Source organism: Camarhynchus parvulus, chromosome 1 (assembly GCF_901933205.1).
Source record: "Camarhynchus parvulus chromosome 1, STF_HiC, whole genome shotgun sequence".
In the NCBI taxonomy this organism is placed as follows: domain Eukaryota; kingdom Metazoa; phylum Chordata; class Aves; order Passeriformes; family Thraupidae; genus Camarhynchus; species Camarhynchus parvulus.
Genome location: NC_044571.1, coordinates 61900708 through 61910412, shown reverse-complemented (window position 1 = coordinate 61910412; position 9705 = coordinate 61900708).

Genomic DNA, 9705 nt, shown 5'->3' with positions numbered 1-9705 from the left:
TAAAAAAAAAAATACTTTCTCCCATCAAATTCCATTTAACTTTGTTTGAGTTATAAACTGTTAAAAACCACAAGATCCCCAGTAAAGCTTGAAAACCTCAAGAAAACTTATTTCCAGCAAAGTGACAAAAGAAGTTTAAAAAGAGGGAGAGAAGAGGATGTACTGGTTTATTGCACTGCCAAGGAGCACCAATGGGTCCTGGGAGACACCAGACCATGGGAGCCTGCATCAGGTCTGGTTGCTCTGGTCACACCTCTGGCCAACAGCTGGCACAGCAGCTGGAGCACTGCACCATGGTGCCAGCAAGGCTAAGTTCTACATGACAACCTGCTCCTGAGGAGGTAAAGGTTAAGGTTACAAAGATTTCTTTCGAGTTTTTTCTTAAAAAAAAAAAAGCTAAATTTATAACCACCTGAATAATCTTGGTTCTCTAATTAATTCTCCACATCCATCATGATATAGTCTACTTTTATTCCTCTGTGCTATTTTTTCCCTTGTTGTGATCCAATTCATCCCACGTAGTGTAATGATATTCCTTGCAGAGGGGAAAGAATAGTGATAGCACATGCAGCCATGACGTGATTATTCCTGCATTTGCTGTGGCCTTGTAATGCAATGCTGATCAGGCCTTTTCCCCCCACCACAACATAAAAGAAGTATTGGTGAACCATTATGCATTTGGTGAATTTTCTTTTATAATTTCTGAGCATTTTCCCCTAACTTCCTGTTTTTGATGTGTCACAGAGTGTTTTGTTTAATTTAGTTTTGTGTATAAACTTCCCTACAGTCAGAACTATTGTGTCATTTAATCAATGCCCCTAGCATCATAAAAATTTTATTACATTTTTCTCACTACTAGCATACTTTAAAATGTTGCAGCTATCTTAAGTGATGAGCTAAAAGAACTTTTATTGTGAGATTACTTCCTCTTTAAGATTTTACTGATGGAAATTTTTGCCTGACAAAAATTGTTTCTTTAAAATTTTTTTCCTAATTCACATTTCTGCCTTATAACTCTATGCCTTTGCTTCTATGAACCTTCACCAGGTTCACTGCTTTATAGCACTCAAAACTTGGCAGGCAGTAAAGTTTTCAGTTAATCAGCATATACACAAATTAAAGTTTTAATTTAAGTTTAAAGCTTTTAATTTAGCTCCTCAAATATTTTCTCCCAACTACCAGGCATTTTGACAGTGATGTTGCAGGGGCTCAGACACTGCTAAGTTCTAATGAAAATTAATCTGAGTACATAATTTAGCTTCAGAGCATTCAAAAATTAGAATTCAACTACAACTGAGTAAGACTGCAACCTGCAAGCATTGTTAGAAAAGTAAAGGCAGATAGAAGATTATTACAGGCAATTTTAAGATAGCTAGTGAGCCCTTATTTTAAGAGATTTTTTAACCCTTTCCTTTCTTGTATTACTGAAAGGAAGATGAATCAATCATGAAACCTGGCCAGAGCAACAGAGAGGCGTGCAGCTCTTAGATAAGCAGTGGTTTCAGCATAGAATTCAGAATCATAAAATGTGTTTTTAAATGAAAATTTAAAAAAAGGCTGCCGAGTCCCCCTCATTGGAGATATTCAAGAACCATTTGTATGCAATCCTGGCTAACATCCTTTGGGATAAGCAGGGAGGTTGGACCAGGTGACCCACTGCGGTCCCTTCCCACCTGACCCACTCTGTGGACATAACCACAGGACCTCCAAAAAGGAAATATCTGTTGTTCTAATACAGCTCTGAAATGCACACTTGAAATTAAGAAATCACAGACAAGGCTTCATGTTTGAACCTTCAGAGAAACTTTAGTCCATTGTATGGCATTTATAAGCAAAACATCCCTTCACTTACAGGTCAGGCAGATTGCACACAAGTGCGAAACTCCAAAAAAGACAGCTGCCCTACATGGATTTCAGATATTTTACTGCAAAGGTTTAGTACACAGGGTGTGCACAGAAGAGCTTTGAAGCTGGCAATAAGCCCTTTTACTTGTAGAAGTGAAAGGTCTTTGGCAGATGTCTTACCAGAAACTCGATATTTCTGTACAATTTCTTCAGCTTATGAGGACAGAAGGACTCCAGCCCCATCAAGCTCAGTACACTGAGTGACAGCCTGTCCTTGGTTGATGAGGAAGCTGGAGCCAGGAGAAGTGATGGGCTCGCTTCACATTCAAACTCCAGGCAAAGCATTTTAGAGACAGCTGGGGTGGAAGATGACATGAAGAAGAAAAATTTGAAAATTGCCTCACAATTTTGCTGTCAAATCAAGAAAACCCATCAAAAAGTTAGGAAGAGCTGAGGGAATTATAACTCCAAGGGGACTTTGTACAACTGGAGTGGAACTGTCTGTTCCTGAAGATGGCTCCCATTCCTCCAAACCACACAGTTTGTCTGAGGGGAGGGCCTGTGGACAGAATCTCAAACGTCAGTTTAAATCTACAGAGGACACTTAAAACCAAAGGATGTAGCACATCCTTATAAATTGTTTACAAAAATTATTCTACCTGCCATAGCAATGCAAAAAGCAAATTCATGCAGCTGAATTCATATCACACATGCAACATTTCTTATCTGATGAGTTCTTTACGCACAATGTTCACCAAAAGTAGAGTTAACTACTGTCTCTATCACAAAAAGTATTTATTATCCCCACATACTGTGGACTGATTATATCAAAGCAGGAATCTGCACATTGATTGCACATTGATTTAGAAGCAGTTGGTGACACTGCTTTGTCATGTGGCTGATGACACAGTAGAGATCGTGATAACAGCATTTTATCAATTAATCAAGATATAGTCCTTAAGCTGAATCAGAGGAATGAGCATTCCTGGAATTAGTATAGAAGTGACTTGGCACGGTTCAGCTGAGAAAGCAATAGCTCCCATAAGACATAATGTACTTAACAGAAGCACATTTTCTTAATTGCTTGTAGGCATGTACATGATGATAATAAATTCCTAACATGAGGCAAAAGAAAACTTTTGAAACACGTAGCCAAAGAAAAGAAAACTACCACCACAGATCTCTACCATATATTGCACACAATTTTTTGAAAGCAAGTCACTCTAATTTGGCAACAGAATGACTAATATTATTCCAAGTTTTCCATAAAATGTTGTATTTTCATAAGAGAACAATTTCAGGCATCCTTCACAAAATACTAACTTGCCATTCAACTGTGAAAGATTTTAAAGCCAATGTAGAAAATGGCAAACCTTATTCTATGGCCACTGATGATGCAAACCAGGGATGTACAAAAATGTTTATGATAAAGTGTTTGTAACTGCATGATCAACATGGGAATATTCCATGATGTTCAGAACACCCACAGAACAGAAAGAAATGCTTGAAAATGTGAAAAGTGTGCACTGCACTCCACTAGCTTCAATTTGGCCATAAATCATCTGTGACAACATTATGACTCTACTGCTAATGATGACTTTGGGATACACCTTTCTGCCCACAGATAAATGGAGAAGGATAACAAATGGCTTCTTGCCAATTGCCTTCATCTATACAACATAGCAATGCATTCAAAAGATAAATCAACAGATGCAATTTGGACTGTAGCAAGGATTTTGACTTTTTTTCCTGGAATTCCAAGTTTCAAAACTACTGGACATCCTAAATTTGGTCAGTCTGAAGCAGTGAGGTAGGGTAGCCTGCACTGTGGATCTTCACATGTCTTGTGATGGACAAAATTCAAAAATGGTTTTCTGTTAAATGGAGTTCCTACAGAATGGTGGGAATTTCTGCCTTGAAACTTTTAAGTTATTTAAAAATAGTACATTTTGGGAAGAAGCAGACATATTTTTGATGGCTTTTGTTTCTCTCAAAAACTGAACAGTTCTTACAACCCATCCAAAATTAGAATACGCCATATGTGATGAAGTTTATGAACTCATAGAAAAGTAAAATATAATAGAAAAAACATTAGGTTTGCTGGTCAAGAATGCCATTCCTATTTAAAAGCATGATATGACAAAGCAGGTGGAAGTGAAACATTATCTAGAGACATAAAATCTATATAAATTTCTATTTTAATTGAGGAAAGACAAGATATCATTTAATCTATTCACTTCCTTAAAAAAATACAATTACTTTTTAAGGAAGACATAAAGATTCCTGAAAGGTTGAAACCTGACAAAAAGCTAGATCATAAAAATATATACATGTAAAAAAAATTGTGTACTGAACAAATCAGTAAGAGATTTATAAATATTTCAGGAATTTTACATTAGAAAATAGATAATATTCAACCCTAAAATCTTGTTTCAGTTTATTAAAACATATGGATTAAGAACCACTTTATTATGTCCAGCTTAAGCTACACCCAGATTAGTTCTTCCAGTTTTGAGGGGATTGTTTCAGTGAGCTAGTTTCTTTCTAGTTCTTAGATATCCATTCCATAAAGCTGTCTGCTCTACTCTGTTCTTCATTTTTGCCATCACTAAGATATTTTCTCAAGCAGAAACATTGTCTGTAGATTCAACAACTTTTTAAAGAAATCCCATTTATTTATATCTCTCTGTAATGTATCCATGTTAGCTTTTCATTGCATATGGGGAAAACGAGGAACTTTTGTGTTGACAGATTCCATGCAATGTACTGACATTAATGGAATGTGAAACATGTGGTCATAAAAGCAAACTAAATGAAGATGGCTCTTAACATGTGTGTTTATTTTGCTAGCACATGGTTTGAGAAAATGCACATTAATTTCAAATGGCTGTGCAAAAAATCATCTGGTTTTGTGCAATAAGTTTTAATCCTTGTTGACGGGTATTGAGATTTACATTTGCCAGTAACACTATGGTATAATTCCTTTTAACACTGTAATGGACACACAGCTGCAGCAAGGAGAGGAAAAAGAATAAAGGAGTGGCTTTTGTTGCAGAAAATAAGAAAAAAACACCAAATAGGATAGTTCTAGTTTTCTCCACTCCCACTGCTTGCTTTTCCTTTCATACATGTTAGCATACTTCTTGTATATAAAGATAGATGTATATGTTTCTTGAAATAAAAAATAAATAAATGAAAGAACCTGAACTTGGAGTTCAAATTTTAGTTCCTCCAAAGCTGTTCACAAACTCCACTGACAGAAAAGCTCCATCTCTGACTGCCCGGGACAGAGCCCAGCACTGTGTGCCAGGTGCAGGGAGCATGGTCACACTGGTGTGGGGAGGCTTTTCTGCCTCCCTCTCTGCAGATGCCACAGGACTCCGGCAAAAGGGTCAAGAACCCGCACTCCCTGTAGTCATCCTTTAGGCGAGACTTAACTTGGTGGCAGACCCATGGCAACAGATTTTCCATCATGCCTTTTATGCAGCAAAACAGCTCTGGTACTAAACCTCTTCTTACAACTGGGCTTAACTTTGTGAGATCTCTGACAGGGAGCAAAGTCATCCTCCTTGACAGAGAAAGATTCCCAAGGAGAATTTGAGTACATGCATGGAGAGAAGTGATTAGAACTCATATTTCAAAGCTCTCTACATAAGGAGTGAAGGATTCTCTTTGCATGTTTTTTTCCCCTCACTGCAGAAAAAGGAAATGTGAAATACACTCCCAAAGCCTGACAGTAACTACGTTTTGAAGTTATTCAGGTTTACAGAGGGGCAGGTAGCAAATCTGTGACTTCAAGCTAAGGCCAAGTTCTGTCCAGTGTTTTCCTGTGCAGCTATGATTTGGAAAAACAACACCTCCCAGAACTTGCAATGCAGGTTGTTGTTCCTTGTGCATGCTCACTGAGATTAATTTGAACAGAAAGAGTTGTTCAATCTCAAGGTTTCCAGGTAGTTGTACCCCAAACTTATTCCGTTATAATTTAAGGAGTTCTGCTCAGCTGAAGAATTAATAGGCAGGGTGAAGGAAGACAGTCAGGGGAGTGATGGTGTAGGTTAAGAGCTTGAAGCAGCTGTGAGAAGCCCAGTTAGCACCCAACAACAGAAAAATACTATACTTAAAGCCACACTCAAAAGAAAAATGAAGAGTACTTGCAACAGTGTGATTTACCATTCTCTAACCAAGACAAAAGAAAATAAAAAAATGAATATAAAAGTTGGCAGAGGAAAAGCAACTGCTGAGGTAAGCACTCCCAGACTCAAAGGAAAAACTAGAAAAATGGTAAAAGTGGTCAGGGCAAGGAAATGTGACACCTGGACCAGAAAGCTGAATGCACACACAGCCTGTCTGTGGCTTGGTACTCGTGTATCCCTCGGCACTCCATGCACAGCAAATACCCACTGCTCCCAACAGACAAGTCAGGTGATATTATTATCACTGCTTAGTTTTGCGCAATGTTTTTTTTGTTCCCAGAAAGTTTCTCAATTAGATCTGTACTATCTTTACCTTCACTACCAACTGTTTGATTACTTGCTGTCTGGGTTTATCCCTTCTACCATAGCCATGAGAGTGAAGCAAAGAAAAAAGGGTGAGGGACCAGAAGAGGAACAGCTTAGGTGAGGGCAGAGTTTCTTTCTAAAAGGAAAAGTTGTAGGTGAGAAAATAGTAATTGTAGGACAGTGTTCAGTCAGTGGAGAGAAGTTTTAAGTGCAAATTAAAGCTCAGAGGAAAGTGTAACTCTGAAAGTGGGGTTGATGCCAATTAAATAGAAATGCAGCCTGAAACTCTGCAGAAGAAACAACGGCTCCACAGCTCTGTCACTAAAGTCTGTTTCCTTCACTAGAAGATGCCCTTCTCATTAAAAAAGCCACACTGCCTTGTTCTCATCTCAAAATAACTCAAAATTTTCTTCCTTTGGTTATGACTGTTCTGTCCTTTGTCATGGCAGGAAACCGAGTTAAACTGAGTCACTGTTGTAATTTTCTGGAGTCAATTTGAGGTTCATGCAAGTACATCAGGGAGAAATATATAGAGCTCCATGGGGTATTAGCATGGACTCTGTGAGTAATATCCCCTCTTCTCCACATCTATCCCAAAATAGTACCAGAAACAAGCCCAGAACACTACCAGTACTTACTACTGTTGAACTTATAACTTCGATTTCTGAAGTAATTTACACATGATTGAAATGCTGGTAACAGCTCCAAAATCCAGCCTCCAAAATTATCTCTGCCACTTTTGACCATATGTGTCCGAAATATCACCTGTTTTCTTCTATGCAAATTATGATTAGGAGACTCAGTGAGCCCTATATTTTTTTTTCTTTACTCCACAGTTATTTCCCTCTCTTTGCTACTTTACAGCTCTTACTATTTCATGTGGCACGAATCTCCATTCCCTGTCAAAGGATTTTGTTATAGCTTTGCCTTATAAGACCCTGACTGGAGATTGCACCAGGATATACAGCCAGGTAGAACCAGGGATCAGCTAGTAAACAGACCACTTGTTGGTCTGTTTACCACTCTGTCACCATCTCTGTTAACAAAGGAAGGACAATACAGAAAAAAAACCCCAAAAAACTGGGAGGTTATAGTAGGTTAGAAACTGACTATGAATAAAGAGCATGCTGCTGCAAGAACCTTCAATCCAATTGTGTGATGTACAAACAGAGGCTTCATAAGTGGCAAAGGATGAAATTTTTCTGTTCCACACAGTACTGCTGAGAACCTGTCTGGAGTACAAATTTGTAAAAATATAATGAAGATCACAGAAGAAAGTAACAATGTTTCTGAGAGCTTTAGAAAACAGACTGATAAGAAATTGTTTTCAAGAATTTTGTTGCTTCTATCTAGAAGAGAGAGACATAAAGAAAAAGAGAAATAGAGGTCAAATGTTTTCCACATCTTCCAAAATAAACAGTTTTCATAAAGGACTGCAATCAATGGTTTCATTTTGCACTGGGCATGGAATGGAAGGTTCTTTGCCACAGAAGAGAAATAATCAAATATAAGAGAAAAACACCTTCCAAAGGTAGTGATATGGTAAAACATGGGTACTAGGAATATATGGCACTTCCAAAGCAGTGCCAAGAACATGCACTTAATCTTCCCCACAGAAGGAAGGTGGATAAATGGACTTCTTCAAGACCCTTACAGGATTAATATTTTCTTTAGTTTGTGCACAACATAAATTCTACACGCCAAACTTTCAGAGTATCCCACCAAGCTGCCCCCACAGCCAATTCAAAAATGTTGCTGTCATCACCAGAAGTTCCTAGATAAATTTCATTCATCAAATATCTGTGGGTATTAGATGCCAACTAGACAGCTGTCCCAGTAAAGTCCTCCCTTTCATGGTTCCTGTTCTTTTGCTGGTAATGTTTCGTGCTAGTCTAATACATATTGCATATAATCACATTTTTCTCCTCATTTCCGCTTATAGAAATTTGCTGTCTTCACAGAACTCAAGCACCTTTTGCTTTATTTTATACTGTATATAATATAAATATATTATCTCTATAAACCATATGTTAAGCTGACTTTTACAATGGAACATCTGCCTTGGATTTGGTGGGATGGTTCAAAGAGCTCTCAAGAGCACTTACTCTAAAATCACTGGAGCAGGTTTGCATTCCTCTGACAGAGCCCCAGTAAATGTTCAGCAAGCACATACCTACTCATGATGTGATATGAACCAGGTGTTAAGAGGAAAACAGGATGGACATTTGAATGGGGAGGTGTTGTTTCAGTGACTGATACTGAAAAGGAATTATTTTTAAGCAGGAGGTGTTGATTGCTGCTTTAGTCCCAGTCTAGATTTTAACAAAATTGTGTCACATGCACAGTGTTTTTGTGCCTTAGCTTTCTGACTGAAAAGAAGATTAAATGAAAAAAATGTGTCATGTACTCCTAAGGATTTATCCTGTAAAACTGTGGTACCCAAGCTCAGATCTGTAGTCACCATCTCAGATGATGTACAGTCATGTACAGATCTCAGCTGAGATCTCTAGTCATCATCTTAAACCCCTTATCACCTATAGTGTTCACACACAAATTATATTCCCTCCAATCTCATAAATTCCAATTAGCTTTAACTCTGATGCCTTACAGTTTCTGATTAAGCAGATCATAGTATCTCACTTTGCTGCAGAATCCCTCAAGAAGGAAAGTAGAGCATTTGAATGGTAGTCTGATATAACGTTAATAACCTACAAGCATTATGTTCAGAGCTGATATCCTTAATTAAGAAAATTACAGTTGTCCCACTTGAAAGCCCCTAAGAAATAATAGGACAGATAAAAGTAAAACACTTACAAAATGAAAGCAGCTCTTTAGCAATGTAGTTTTGATAAGTACCCTTAAGAAAAATTCATATCACAAATGTATTTTGTACTAGTGTAGTTCACCATAGAGAAATTCAGGAGTTGGCATCTGAATTACACACTGACCGGTTTTAACTGGAAAAGTACTGAAGGGTTTACTGCATTGCTGGTATGACATGTTGCCTGCAACCTGGGGAACCCACTTTTCCTTGAGTTATTGTTTAGTCTTCCTTTATCTAATGCTGCCTTTAAAGGTACAAAAGCCAGCTGCTTCTCACATTTTACAGTTGGTGCCATTAAACACAATGGTCTGCCATACTCTGTGCTTTCTTCCTTTCTGTTCTAGGCTTGTCCTTTTTATCCCCAGCCTTTATGTTATGGCTACCAATTTGCTTTGTATTTCTTGCAGGCAAACCTTTGTGATTTTTTTCACCTATGCGGATTTACTCTGTTCCTCAAACAGGCATTTTGAGTGTTACCTTAGAAATTAAATTTGAATTTCCCTGGGCTAAACTCAGTTTGACTGTATATTCCCAAAT